Raw genomic sequence first — 12,890 nt, forward strand, 5'->3', positions numbered from 1 at the left:
TAACACAATGTTCCTTTTTTTTAAAGACGCTCTTCAACTGTTCATTCTTTTACAATCTGTTACCAGCTTTCTGTCTTTTAACCTCTTTCCTTATCAAACATCCTCCTTTGTGCTGGACATCTCCCAGCCAAAATCCCACCTTCCCTCCCAGCATTCCTTCATCTATTAATGTCCCTTCCTGTCTGTGTGGCCATCACTGTTTTCACAGTCCTTTGCCGGAAACCAAACAAATTAACACAGCATTGTTCTGGCCAGTCGCATTATAGCTGGAAACATCAGCACAGCAATAGTTTCCTGAAGGCCCACATTAAAAGGAAAGGCCAACAGCAATACATGTACGTGTCTCTAACGACTTTGAGCTTGCGTGACTTAATATGCACTGTCTTCACTGATGGGATGTAAATAAGGCAAATCCAAACAGCAACATAGTCGCTGTAAACAGCAGAAACTTCACCGTGGTTATGAAGCTGGGGCTCTTCCCATTCTCGTTAGTGGGCTGGAAAAAATAAAGGCTCGTCTTTATTTTTTCATAGTGGATCATCTGCTTCCATCTCACCCTTTTCCCAGCATCGCCCTCCTTCACTTCATCCATGAATCTTGTCTGAGGTCTTCCTCTCCTCCTCCTGCCTGTATTCAACATTCTCCACACCGTCTCAGCCCTGCCTCCCTAACCTTTTCTCCAAATCACTCAGCCTGAGCTGTCCCTCTTTGTGGCAGTGGGGTGTGTTTGTGTCTCAGCTGCAGGAGAGAGGTGGGGAGGAGGGTTCGGGGCAGTCCCAGGACAGGCTGGCTGGTACAGCCAGTGCACATTTTCTGAGGGCAACAACTGCAGAGTTACAGCAGTGAAGTTACAGTTGGGACGTTCTCATCATGCTATGACGTCCTGTTCACTCCCAGTAGGGTCTCCAAACCATCTCATAAACCTTCCCTATCCTTCTGTCATAAATCGCCCCTGCCCATAGTTTCAGGTGGCTGACACCAGGTATTTCAACTTATCCACCTTCTCTATTTCTGCTCTTCTTGCATGTTCACATTTTAGTCACATGTATTCTTTACTAGTGTTGTATTCCTTTCGTAGTTCCCACAGCTCTGCGTTGTGTATGCATGCTGCCACTTACAGGAAAGTAGAATTTAAAAGTACTGCCAGTGTTCATGGAGGCTTTGAGCTGATGGCAGCTTAGCCTATCAAACAGTTGTCGTTCAGCATCAAAAGATTTTCCAAATGCTTGATTAACATGGAAATCCACAATCTGTTAACAGGTATATTATGTCTTAGAGACAACACAAAGCCATTTTTCCAGATCCTGTCTTTGACCCATTGACTTCATTCATAGAGACTCCACAGACTACTGGACGAGCAGCACTTTACTGTTTTTCTCTAGGTAGCAAAGCTATGACCTGACAGTGTGATCGGGCGCAGTAATAAACAAAGCAAACACATATATTGCTGCTTGTTAAGGCTTCCACATGTCAGTAGAAAGAGAAGCATCCCAACACGATATCTTTTCCAGTACACTGATCTGAGATTACCTCCATATCACCAAGCCCAAACACACACACACATCTGCATGTGTACATGTGTGTGTGTGTGTGTGTGTGTGTGTGTGTGTGTGTGTGTGTGTGTGTGTGTGCGACACACACTTTTACCTACTCATTTCTGTCGACTGAGGAAGTTTTATGAGGGGGCCTACTGTTTGCACAGGCAGTGAAAATCAATAGTGGGATTGGAACGAGAGCAAAAGCATGTCATAAAACAACCAGCAGCAGATCAATAAAAGCTTATAACTTGATCATTTACATGTGTGTGTATGAGATGACAATAAGCTGCTTCAGCACTGTAAACATGGATACATGTGTTTATCCTTTTCACACATACCATTACAGAAATGTGCATACATACTGAGAGTTATTCATACTGAGAGTTCAGTTATTTATGTACTTGATACAGATATGGTTGGGACATGTTCAAACTTTCAGCTCCTTACATTAAAGTGATGACAGGGTTTGGGTCGTGCCAGAGCCCAGTTTACCTTGAAATAACCTTTAAATCAATTTACCTTTAAATGCTCTTCCACAGCATGTCTTTATCCTGTCTTCCTTCTCTCACCCCAACCAATCGCAGCAGATGGCCCCGCCCCTCCCTGAGCCTGGTTCTGCCGGAGGTTTCTTCCTGTTAAAAGGGAGTTTTTCCTTCCCACTGTTGCCAAAGTGCTTGCTCATAGGGGGTCATATGATTGTTGGGTTTTTCTCTGTGTGTGTTATTGTAGGGTCTACCTTACAGTTGTTATGATTTGGTGCTGTATAAATAAACATGAATTAAAAAAAAATAAATCTCAAAACATGAATGTAAAATTTTATTTTACATTAACATACACTCACAAGATTTGTGTAACACAGCAATAGTCCTACACTAAAGCTTACATTGAACAAATCTGATTGATCTCTTATGCTATCATTCAGTGCCAGCAAGACCAAAGGTTAGGACAAACGGACGTGCAGCGTGCTGGCATCCTATTCTGTTTGTCTTTTTATGGCCGTGCTGATACTCTCCTGATCCATCTTATCGACCTCGCTGAAGAGATTTACGGGAGGTGCCTGTCGCATCCAGAGGCTCCTGATTATTGTTGATACCAGCTGTCAGAAATGAAACAGTCTTTAATCTCACAATTGTCATGGTCCGGGCGAGTGGTGGTGTTTTTCCACAGTGCTGTGATCTCCACCCCTGGGCGGAGCCATCATCACCTCACCTGTTGTCCACACCTGGTGGCGATTAGGCCGGCTGTATATAAGACCAGCGTGCACAGCTCGTCTTCGTCAGACTGTCTGCTACTCTACGTTAGTGCTAGTGAATCATTGTGTTTGGTGTTCTTGTGCTCTTGTGCTCTTTGCATTCTTCTGCTTAGCATGGAAGATATTTGAGCTCATCTAAAATCAGTGCAAACAATCTCCTTAACTGAATTCAAATAATGCATTTAAGTTTTTCATTTTTGTTTAAGGTTTATGCTTTCTGTACTTTGTACCTGCATAGTTGTTTCAGCTGTGGCTGGATCATGTCCTGGGAGAAGAAAGCTGTACATGGGCATCAAGATTCATTAGTTTGGCTGTGATTTTGTCCAGGGTGAGCAGTCCCCCTAAAGCATATATGTCTACATGTCTCTGCACAGTTAAAGATCATCATCACTCTGTCATAACCAAGGCTCAAGTTGGACCCAGGGAGCAGACTCAAACAGTGAGTGGGTCCAGCTGTGCAGGGATCTGTGTGGAGATGTACTGTTAGTGACTGAGAGGGATTACAATGTGCCTGCCAATGCTAACAGGAACAGAGTCTTACTCATTACAGAGAGTGCCCATTTCCAAGGAGATGGACTGAAGGCGAGCAGGCAGAGGAAACAGGCAGGAATGATCCAAGTGAGCCTTAACAGGTCAAGAGTTATCTAGACGTGGTATCTGCAGAGGAAATCTGGAATGGTGGAAACTCCAGGAAATGACTGGAGAAGATTGACATGGAAACTAGAGTTACTTCACAAGAACCAAATAAGTAAACAAGTTACCACTGAAGTGGAGACAACAATCGGGCAGAGAACTGCTGCCACAGCTGCTTAATGACTCAGTCTTCAAGAGGGATCATGGGTTTCTTTCTAACACTGCAGCGTCTTTATATAACAATATAAGTAATATAAGTGCCTCGAGGTGACTACACTTACTCTGACATTATGTAAATAGAACTGTTGTCACACACAACTGAATTCAATATTACTTTTTAAAAATAACTTTCACACTAAATACATAACAAAGAAAGTATTTTGAGGGACACACTCACACACTCACTGTGCTCTATTCAGTCTGTTTTGTTACAGATGTGTTTTAGTTCTGCTTTGTCCTCTGATTTCATCTTTTTTCCTATTTTTTTCTACCTCCATGTATCTTCTTGTCTTCCTTATCTTCCTCTACCTCCACTTTTTATTCATCTAATTGTTATGTGGTTATGTGGTGCATGTGTTTTTGACTTTTGCTGTCATATCTCTCCTGGAAATGAGAGTTTTACCTGGATAAATAAAGGACTAACATCTTCTTCTCCTTATCTCTGTCCTTTCCTGCCCATTAGCTCTGGTATTGTTAAACTACGTAGATAGAAAAGGGCTAAAAAGAGGAGCCTATACAGTTTATAGAGCTACTCTTGACAAAGCAAATAGACCCAACAGCGCTTTCAGACCATGGCTCTGCTTGCTAATGATCGAGGACAGGACAGCTTCACAAAAAGTAAAATATAAAAAAATATAAGAAATCACCTAAAATAAATATGAGAGGTTGTTTTGATCAGTTGTTGTGAGAGTGTGTGTCAGAATGATTGTGTGTGTGGTAAAGGCCTTAGCATTACCACACATGTTAGGCTGAGTTTAGCCTGTTTGTCTCTGCCTGAGAGCCGACGGTCGGGCAGATGGTGTCCACAGTGAGAGCAGTGTTTTCCACCTCTGCAGAGGTCGCATGAGTTTGTGTCTGAGAGAGGGAACGGGTCAGCCAGGCATTTATTTATTTATAGAATTATTCTTATCAGCTACACACAAGTCAGCTCACCCCACCGGGACACAGTGGGGTGAGCAGTCACCAGCAGTTTTTCCTTTTTATTTTTCTTAAACATTGTCTGGAAGTTCAAATGTTGCTGTTTAAATTCTTTTTAAACGCTACCTGTCCAAGATTTTTATATTTATCCTAATTAAACATTTAATTTGAGTCGAGGTTTACACACTAAAACTTTTTATGTTTTAAGATAGAATTTTTAGGTTTTTTAGGAATATGCAAATATTTTCTCAACACTTCGGTGGTTACCACAGTTATTGCCTTATAGTGACATCAGACTGTGTCCACGATCTCAGCATGTTTATTTTAGACTGTTTTGATCCAGCGCTCGGAAAACTGAAGCTAACGAGGTGCTGAGCACGTTACAGTAGGAACCAGGGAGGTTCTGACATAACTGTAATGAACTGATGAACGGGGTTAGGGAATAAAGCAGACACACCAAGAAGATGAAGCTGAAGCTTTGTTTAATTATTTAAAAAATTAGAAACACTGAAAAGCTAGTGCATGTTTGATATATGCAGCTCGTGACGAGTCAGAGTAATGGGTTTCCTCTTCGGAAAGTGAGAAATGAAGATAAAAGCCTGTTTTTAACGTCTCATTACAACAACGAGATGTTAAAGAGTCTTTATTTTCCACAATATTCGCCCACCAGATTTAAGAGATTTCCTTTTATATGGTTCCAGAAACGTCACTTGTGTTCTAATAGCACCTTAATTTAGTCGGATGTTTGCAGCCTTTGGCCATAACTATTTATTATCTGTGTGTGCTCTGCCAAGCCAGCTTGTTTGAGCAGTTAATCGTTCAGATGGACTCTATCTAAATTGGATGGTGAGGCATAAAATCCTGCACTCTTTTAACTAGCATGTGAATACTTTTAAAACCTCCCTATCTTCCATTTGGATATGGCCTAATTGAAAAGTAAATAGTACACTTGAGTGCACCCATGAATCAGTGAGTGATATCTCCTTAGCTGCCAGTGGAATGAATCTCTAAGCTGGCCCCACGTCGCCTCTCCTGTCTTCTGCTGCTTCAAATGGCCTCCCTCGTGCATTATCTATTGCATTATTGTTTTGGGGATTAATGTCTTGATGTAGGTCATTTTCACACAGACAGTAAGTGGTTTCTGGGCCGACTCCAGACCTCAAATGTTGACTCACCAGATGGAGCACTGAACAAAGCCGAGCTTATACTTTCAGTATTCAGGGTGACTCGAGGGACTGCGAACATCTCGGAGCATTAAACATATTTCTATTGTTTGCTGTGTTTTATTCTCCAAAACACACTGCAACTCACCAAATATTGTACCACAGGCGTTCCAGATGAGGTGGGAAGATCTGTAAAACGACACAGAAAATGTTGAAACTGATATTTTTTCTCATCTCTCCCAAAATTCGGGGAAAAAGAGGTGTTTGGCAGTGGTTGTCAGGTGACAGTGATGTTTAAGAGCTGAAGGGGATGAACTGTGGTAAATGCTTACTTGATATTGTTTATTCCAGGTGTTTGTATTCCAGTGTGTGTGTGTGTGTGTGTGTGTGTGTGTGTGTGACACACAGTTATTTTTGCTTTTCATAGAAAACAGTGTTAGCAGCCATGTTGTCGTTAGGGGGAGGAAAGGATAAGAAGGAACTTGATGAGAATACTTGGGTAACAAAATCAGTAACAACCACTAACAGCAGAGTTTTACTTCTCTGCTTCACTATAAATAGAAAATTGTTTCATGGAAGGAAAAAAGTTGCCAAAGATGCCCTGTGATGGAGCCCAGTGTGCACCACGAGGGAAGAAATGCATAGCTCGTTACGCCCTGAGTCTGTAATTTGATCTCGGGCCTCTTCATTCAGCATGCAGAATGTCTGCTGGGCAAGATCCTTAACCCCAAATTCTTCTCCTCATGCATCCATGTAAACGTGTGCATGATGGGTCAAAAAGCTCATATAGACACAGAATAAAGTGGCACATCCAAGCAGAGCTCTATCCAGTTATTTTCCACGTGTAAAACCCAGGGTACGTCCAGATGACCACAGATGTGCTTTTCTGAGGATGTGCATCTCTATGCTTTGGTCACTGAGTCTTTAAGGCTCACACTAGACATGTGGGTGTCAGTACTTGCTATCCCAGGGCTGTGCTGCAGAGTTTTTACACATGTGCAGTTAGTTCACTGTGCGGCTGCAGTACTGCTGACATGCACAGTGATGCCCTCTGGTTTTACTTCTGTGTTCTTAGCAGTAGTGTCAGCAAGGACTGACAAGTCCATCAGTTCATATCAGGTAATACTCATCCTGTGACAACAGTTTTCCTAGTGATGCCATCAGGGTTATCTCAAACTGGAATTTGGAAAGAATGCCTGAAGTACAAACTGGAGTGGGTGTTGAAGAGAAACACATACCAGGAAAGAAGTGCATGATATTTTCAAATCTTCATTAATACTGGGATGTAAAAACACAGAAAACACTCTGCTGTTTGCATTCTGACTCTTCTATCTTTGTAAGCATGTTTTGTGCATGTTTTTTTTTTTTTTTAAATCTAGTGGTAATGAGATTTCATCCTTTCTATCACAGCTGATCTGAATTAGATGACACCAGGTTTGACAAACGAGGAAGTATAGACGCCTGTTATCTTAAGATAAAGAAACATAATGAGGTACTTATACAGCCTGTTTCTTCAGACAACGTTTAAATAAGCAGGTCTTCAGTCAGAATATCATTAGTCCATTTGAAATGATGAGATTACTAAAGCTGGTGATGAAACAGTTTACATGTTGATCACAAATTAGATCATTATAAGCATCAATATTTAGAACCAAATATAATATTTTGTGCACCACATCATTACAGTCTGCAAAGTACAAAAACTTAACAACATGAGCAGATTTCTCCTGTTTTGGCTTCCCTTCATTGGTTCCCTGTTAAATTCAAAATCCTGCTCCTCACATACAAGGTCTTAAATAATCAGGCCCCATCTTATCTTAATGACCTTGTAGTACCATATCATCCTATTAGAGCACTTCGCTCTCACACTGCAGGCCTACTTGTTGTTCCTAGAGTATTTAAAAGTAGAATGGGAGGCAGAGCCTTCAGTTTTGGTGACCCTGAATCTTCCCTTAGTTACGCTGCAATAGGTCTGAGCTGCTTCTTCTCCTTTTTTTCTCACTGCGTGTTTTTACACCACTCTGCATTGAATTATTAGTTATTAATCCCTGGCTCTCTTCCACAGTGTGTCCTATCTTGCTCCCCTAGATCTATGAAAAATTTTGTATTCATAGGTTACTTAATAAATCGCTGTCACCTTCCTTATAAGGCCTTAATATGTTTTGCGGCTATTTACTGATTTTATATATTTACTTATTCATCAAAAATGATTCGAGCTATAAAAAGGTAGTGAGTCCCTCTCCTTTCCCCCCGACCCACAGATAACAGTGTTCTTTATAGAGCTCCTCATTAGGAGAGGAGTGAGTCAGAGGATCTTAGTTTGTGTACAGTTTGTGAAACAACACTTAAGGCTTGCTTGGTCTACAACAGCGGTCCCCAAATTTATGGTTTTTATTGTTATTTCTTTACTGTTTTTATCATTAACTCAGTTTTCCTGGGTCTCTTCCCGTGTGTTATGAATAAAATCTTCTTTTTTTGGTACTGGTTTCATTTTGTTGTATTATTCGCGACACCTTAAAGGCCGGTCCATGAAAATATGGTTGGACATAAACCGGTCCATGGCAAAAGGTTGGGGACCGCTGCTTTACAACACTGATAACTTTGGTTTTTCACTGGCTTGTTTTTTCTGCTTTGACTGTAGGCTGATGTTCAGCATATGATCCAGGTCTGATTTCAGATATCTGCAATGCACAGCATCAACACTGCATATGGACAAATAATATGTACCCAGTGCAGTTACACCAAGGGGCCCAGTCACGTGCTCTGAGTGCTTGTGTAGAGCAGACAAAGTGCTGTGTAAGTAGCATTTAGCACTGACTCTGTGTGTGTGACATGTGTGATGAGTTGGGATTCAGGAGCTTCTTTTTGCCTCCAGCTCGTGTGTTATGGCACAGTTGTTAAAGAACACTTTACGTGTAGTCTGGAAATGCCAGCACCTTGGCTGCTGACTCACACAATAGGACTGAATATTCCCAGCTTATATTCCATGTGTGGTTCTCATAGGAAGTAAACAAGCTGCATTCTGAGTGTTTCGATGATGTTTCACATTTTCCTCATAGTTATTTGAAAAAATTTTAAAATAACTTCACATCAGTTTCAAGGATTTCAGGAATGATTTCAGTTAAATATGCAGCAGAGTTTGTATATTTGGCAAATTACCGCATATCCTCTGTTTCCATTAGCTGTTAAAATACAGACTTATAATAGTATTTAAATATAAATCACTGCATTACATTTAAAACCATATGCATGCAGCTGTTCTGTCAAAACTGTGTAAAGCTTCACATAAATGTAATGCACTATTAGAAATATTAATTATGCACCAGTATTAGATCTCAAACAGTGTAGAATCCTGTTTTTGTTGCAGTAACCTATGGTAGTGCAAGAAATAGAAAACACTGTCAGTATTTCACTGGAATCTGCTCGATTCTTCAGACTGAAGCACTTTGAAGATAAACTCACTTGATGTTATTTTGTATTAACCTGCCTCAGAAGTGCTGGAGTGTGGGTCAGTGCAGGACTCTTAATACTGTGCCATCAGGGTGGTGGTGTTACAACTGTCTGCAAACTGCACACCAATCTCTGAGTGAAGGGCTCAGTAGTGCTTCACTCAACAACATCATACCAGCCAGAGCACACACAAAGCTGCAGCAATGAAAATGTAAAGGCCATTACGAGTCGCACTACTTTAGTCTGCCATAGAGTGCACAAATAAGCTGACACCAAAGATGAAAGTTGTGTTACTCTTAGTTAAGAAGATACATGATCCCTGCAAGAAACCTGCTGCAAGCACAAACTGTCCCGAAGGCGGTCTTGATATTTAGATGTATTACAACTTTGCAAAAAAACACAAAAAACAGAACCAACAACAACTGTAACAATGTTACAACAGTTAGTACTCATGTAAAAATGGCAACTTTTTGAGTATTCTGGTGTCATCCCAGTGCCAGAGTCTCTTGTTAAAGATAAAATGCTAAAGTACTTTGCATGACAACAAAATACTGTAATAATTACAATATTGCAATATACTGCAATATTACACATGAGAAGCTTGGGTTGAACCACAACAGTCTCAGCTGTTAATGTGATTTGGTGCTTTATAACTAAAATGAAAAAGGTCTGTAGAGTTTTGTGATCACGTCTTTCATCATTTTGGTCCTTTTGCCTCGACAAGTTGTGTCCACAGGCAGATATATGAACATCTGGCAAAGCACTAAACATTTGTCTTTGTGTTTGTTTCTCTACAGATGTGTACCTGTGGTGGGAGGCATCTGTCAGGCTTGGAGAGCTGAGCTCTGGATGGTGTTTCTGGTTCTGGTACAGGAATGGTGTGGGCAGAGTGCATGAGTGTAGTCAGGTGCCTCAGACTACTGGGCAGGTGGCTCTTCAGACTCAGTGACGCCTTTCTACAGCGTCTCCAAGTTGATCGTTCAGAGGCTGCAGCTTTCCACGTGTTGGGGTTGGGGTGATACATTTTCACTACATGGCCAACGTGTGCATTTCCATTTCATCAGGTGTGCATGGCAGGGACTGCTGCTCTTTCCAGGATGGTGTTGTTTGTTTAGGATGACTGCCCGTGTTCTTTGCATTTCATCACACAAAGGTTATTATAGTGTCTCTATCACCCATGTTTTTGTACAGTGTGACTACGCTGGCATCCTTCTTGTGGCACGGCCACTTCTCTCTAGCATTTCTCCAGGACTTCATGCTGCTTGGTAACGAGGGTTCCTGTGCAGCACTTCATCCAGGCTGGTGCACTGTTGAGCTTCTCCAACGCAGCAGATACTCAGTGGTATTCAGCGCATGTTCAGTGACAATATTCTCTCTGGCACGCGGCTCACAGTAGTGTTCACCCCAGCCCTCCATCTATTGTCTCTGATCCTGAATTATCTCACCGTTTATAGATTTCAAAGAGATGATTTTCCTCTGATTCCTTCAAACATTGTCCTGATTTTGCCTGTGTCAGCACCAATCTGTGTCTGAGAGCAGAGTTGCAGCCAGTAGTCACTGGTGCATTGCCAAGAGCTAAGCTGCACCTTGTTGTGAGCAGCACAGAGGATCTGAAGGTTCGGGTTGCTGAGGGTAGGCCTTGTTTGCAGTGAGCGCTTGTCTCAAGGATGGTCTTCAACGATGTTCATAGGTGCACTTGGGTAATCATTAAGTTTGTAATCACTTTATCATATCCCATCATTTGTCTTGAAAGCATCTGGTGGAGGTCCAGAAGACCTTCAGCTATCACCTCAGGAGGAGCTTCAACGACATTCCAAGATTAGCTGGGGACACTAAGTCCAAGTGGACCAAAATCTGCACCTCCATTGGGTTAGGGTTAGTCGCACCGCACCGTCTGCATTTAATGAAGAGGTGACGGATAAAAGTGGACCAAATCCTCCGTCTCCAGGTTGCGTGGGCTCTGTGTTAGAGGATGGGTGAAGAGCTGACTCATTTGAAAAGAGCTGAGAGTAAAGCTTCTGCACCTGCATACGCTCAGAAGGAGCCAGTTGAGGCGGTTTGGCATTCAAAAAGGCTCCCTCCTCGACAACATCTATGTAAAGTGTTTTGGGTGTGTCCAGCCTGAAGACCCGAAAGCGGACCCAGGACACACTACAGATATCAGGTGTCTCTGCTGGGTTACAAATGCTCGTGTCCCCCGAGAAGAGCTGGAGAAGGTGGTCTGGGCATCTCTGATGACCTCTGATGACCTCTGATGACCTGGGCCAATAAGTGAAAGAAACTGGATTGGATAGTACTATTATTACTATTGCTGCCATCTTCCCCTCACTTTGCCCATCCTTGTCTCAACAGTGATACTGAACAATGACATTAATCTCTCAGTTTCTGTCTCTCTTTCCTCACCTCTCCCCCCCCCCCCCGCCTCTGTCTCCCTTCCGACCAGTGTCCCTGTGGCTGCTGGCGACACTAGTATTGATGTAAGCGCTGTTTTCTCTCATTAATTTATCAGCTCAGTAGAGGAGGGGGGCCTCAGCAGGGCGAGATAATGGCTTCCATTTGGCCAAGGTCAACAGTCAACACATTCCTCAGTCGTTCAAATATAACCACACATTAACTTGTGTCACCAATACCACACACACACACACACACACACAGCTAATAGACTGTTAGTGAGCTGTCCTGCCTGTCTATGACTGTTTCATCCTGTTAAAGAGGTAATATAAAGTCCTACATATGAAAAACAGCCAAATATCAGAGTAGTTACCTTCAGATAGCAGCTACATACAGACAGCAAACCTTACCTCATCAATACTACATGATCCTTCCTGTCTGTGCATCGCTCATGTTTGAGTCTGAGAGATCAAAGTTGTTTCCAAATGTTTTATGATCATGATGAGGTTACAGTTACGTTCTGTTGGTGAACATTTCCAGCATTTTTCACTACAGTGTTACTGCTTAGTTTCAAATTATTCAAATTATACCTATCACAGTCATTGGATTTTATTTTTCTACATAGCTTGTTAGGACAAAAACAAGCAGTGTGTGTGTGTGTGTGTGTGTGTGTGTGTGTGTGTGTGTGTGTGAATTGACCAGATCAGATGGGCACTTTGGAATCAGTCAGCTATCTTCTGAACATTTCACCCACCAACTGTTTGTGCTATTTGTCCAAATGTTGACTTTACCCTGCACAATTTGTGAACCATTACACAATACAGGGGCTGAGATCAATCAGTGTGCTCTTGGTTCGAGTATAGTCTTGTACGGTGAGGCCGTTGAACCTCAGCAATGGTAATGCAGCTCAAGTATGGCTACAAGAGCAATGACCTCTCCTTCCAAATATCGCACAGGGTTAAGAAAAATGTTAGATTTCCCAGAAAACGTTTTCATTTCAATTCCCGATTGGTGTTAAGTAATCTATTATATGAACTAGTACTGTGAATGTATTGTATGACTATCAATCCACCCTTCCTGCTATCTCTCTGCTGCCCCCGCGGTTCTGAGGGTTCACTCAATCATTAACCTAATCTACTCACTGAAAAAGTCCCACTCATGCTGTTTGCATGAGAGTTTGACGATAAGCTATTTGAAGTTGAATGTGGTGATGGGACAACAATTGACAAGGACTAAACTGTTTGATAATCTTTGGCTGCGTTTGATTCCTCAGAGATTCTGAAACTGGAAACGGCAGAATGAAGAGCAGCGATTCGCTTTTTAGCT

This window comes from Oreochromis niloticus, linkage group LG8 (assembly GCF_001858045.2).
Source record: "Oreochromis niloticus isolate F11D_XX linkage group LG8, O_niloticus_UMD_NMBU, whole genome shotgun sequence".
NCBI lineage: Eukaryota > Metazoa > Chordata > Actinopteri > Cichliformes > Cichlidae > Oreochromis > Oreochromis niloticus.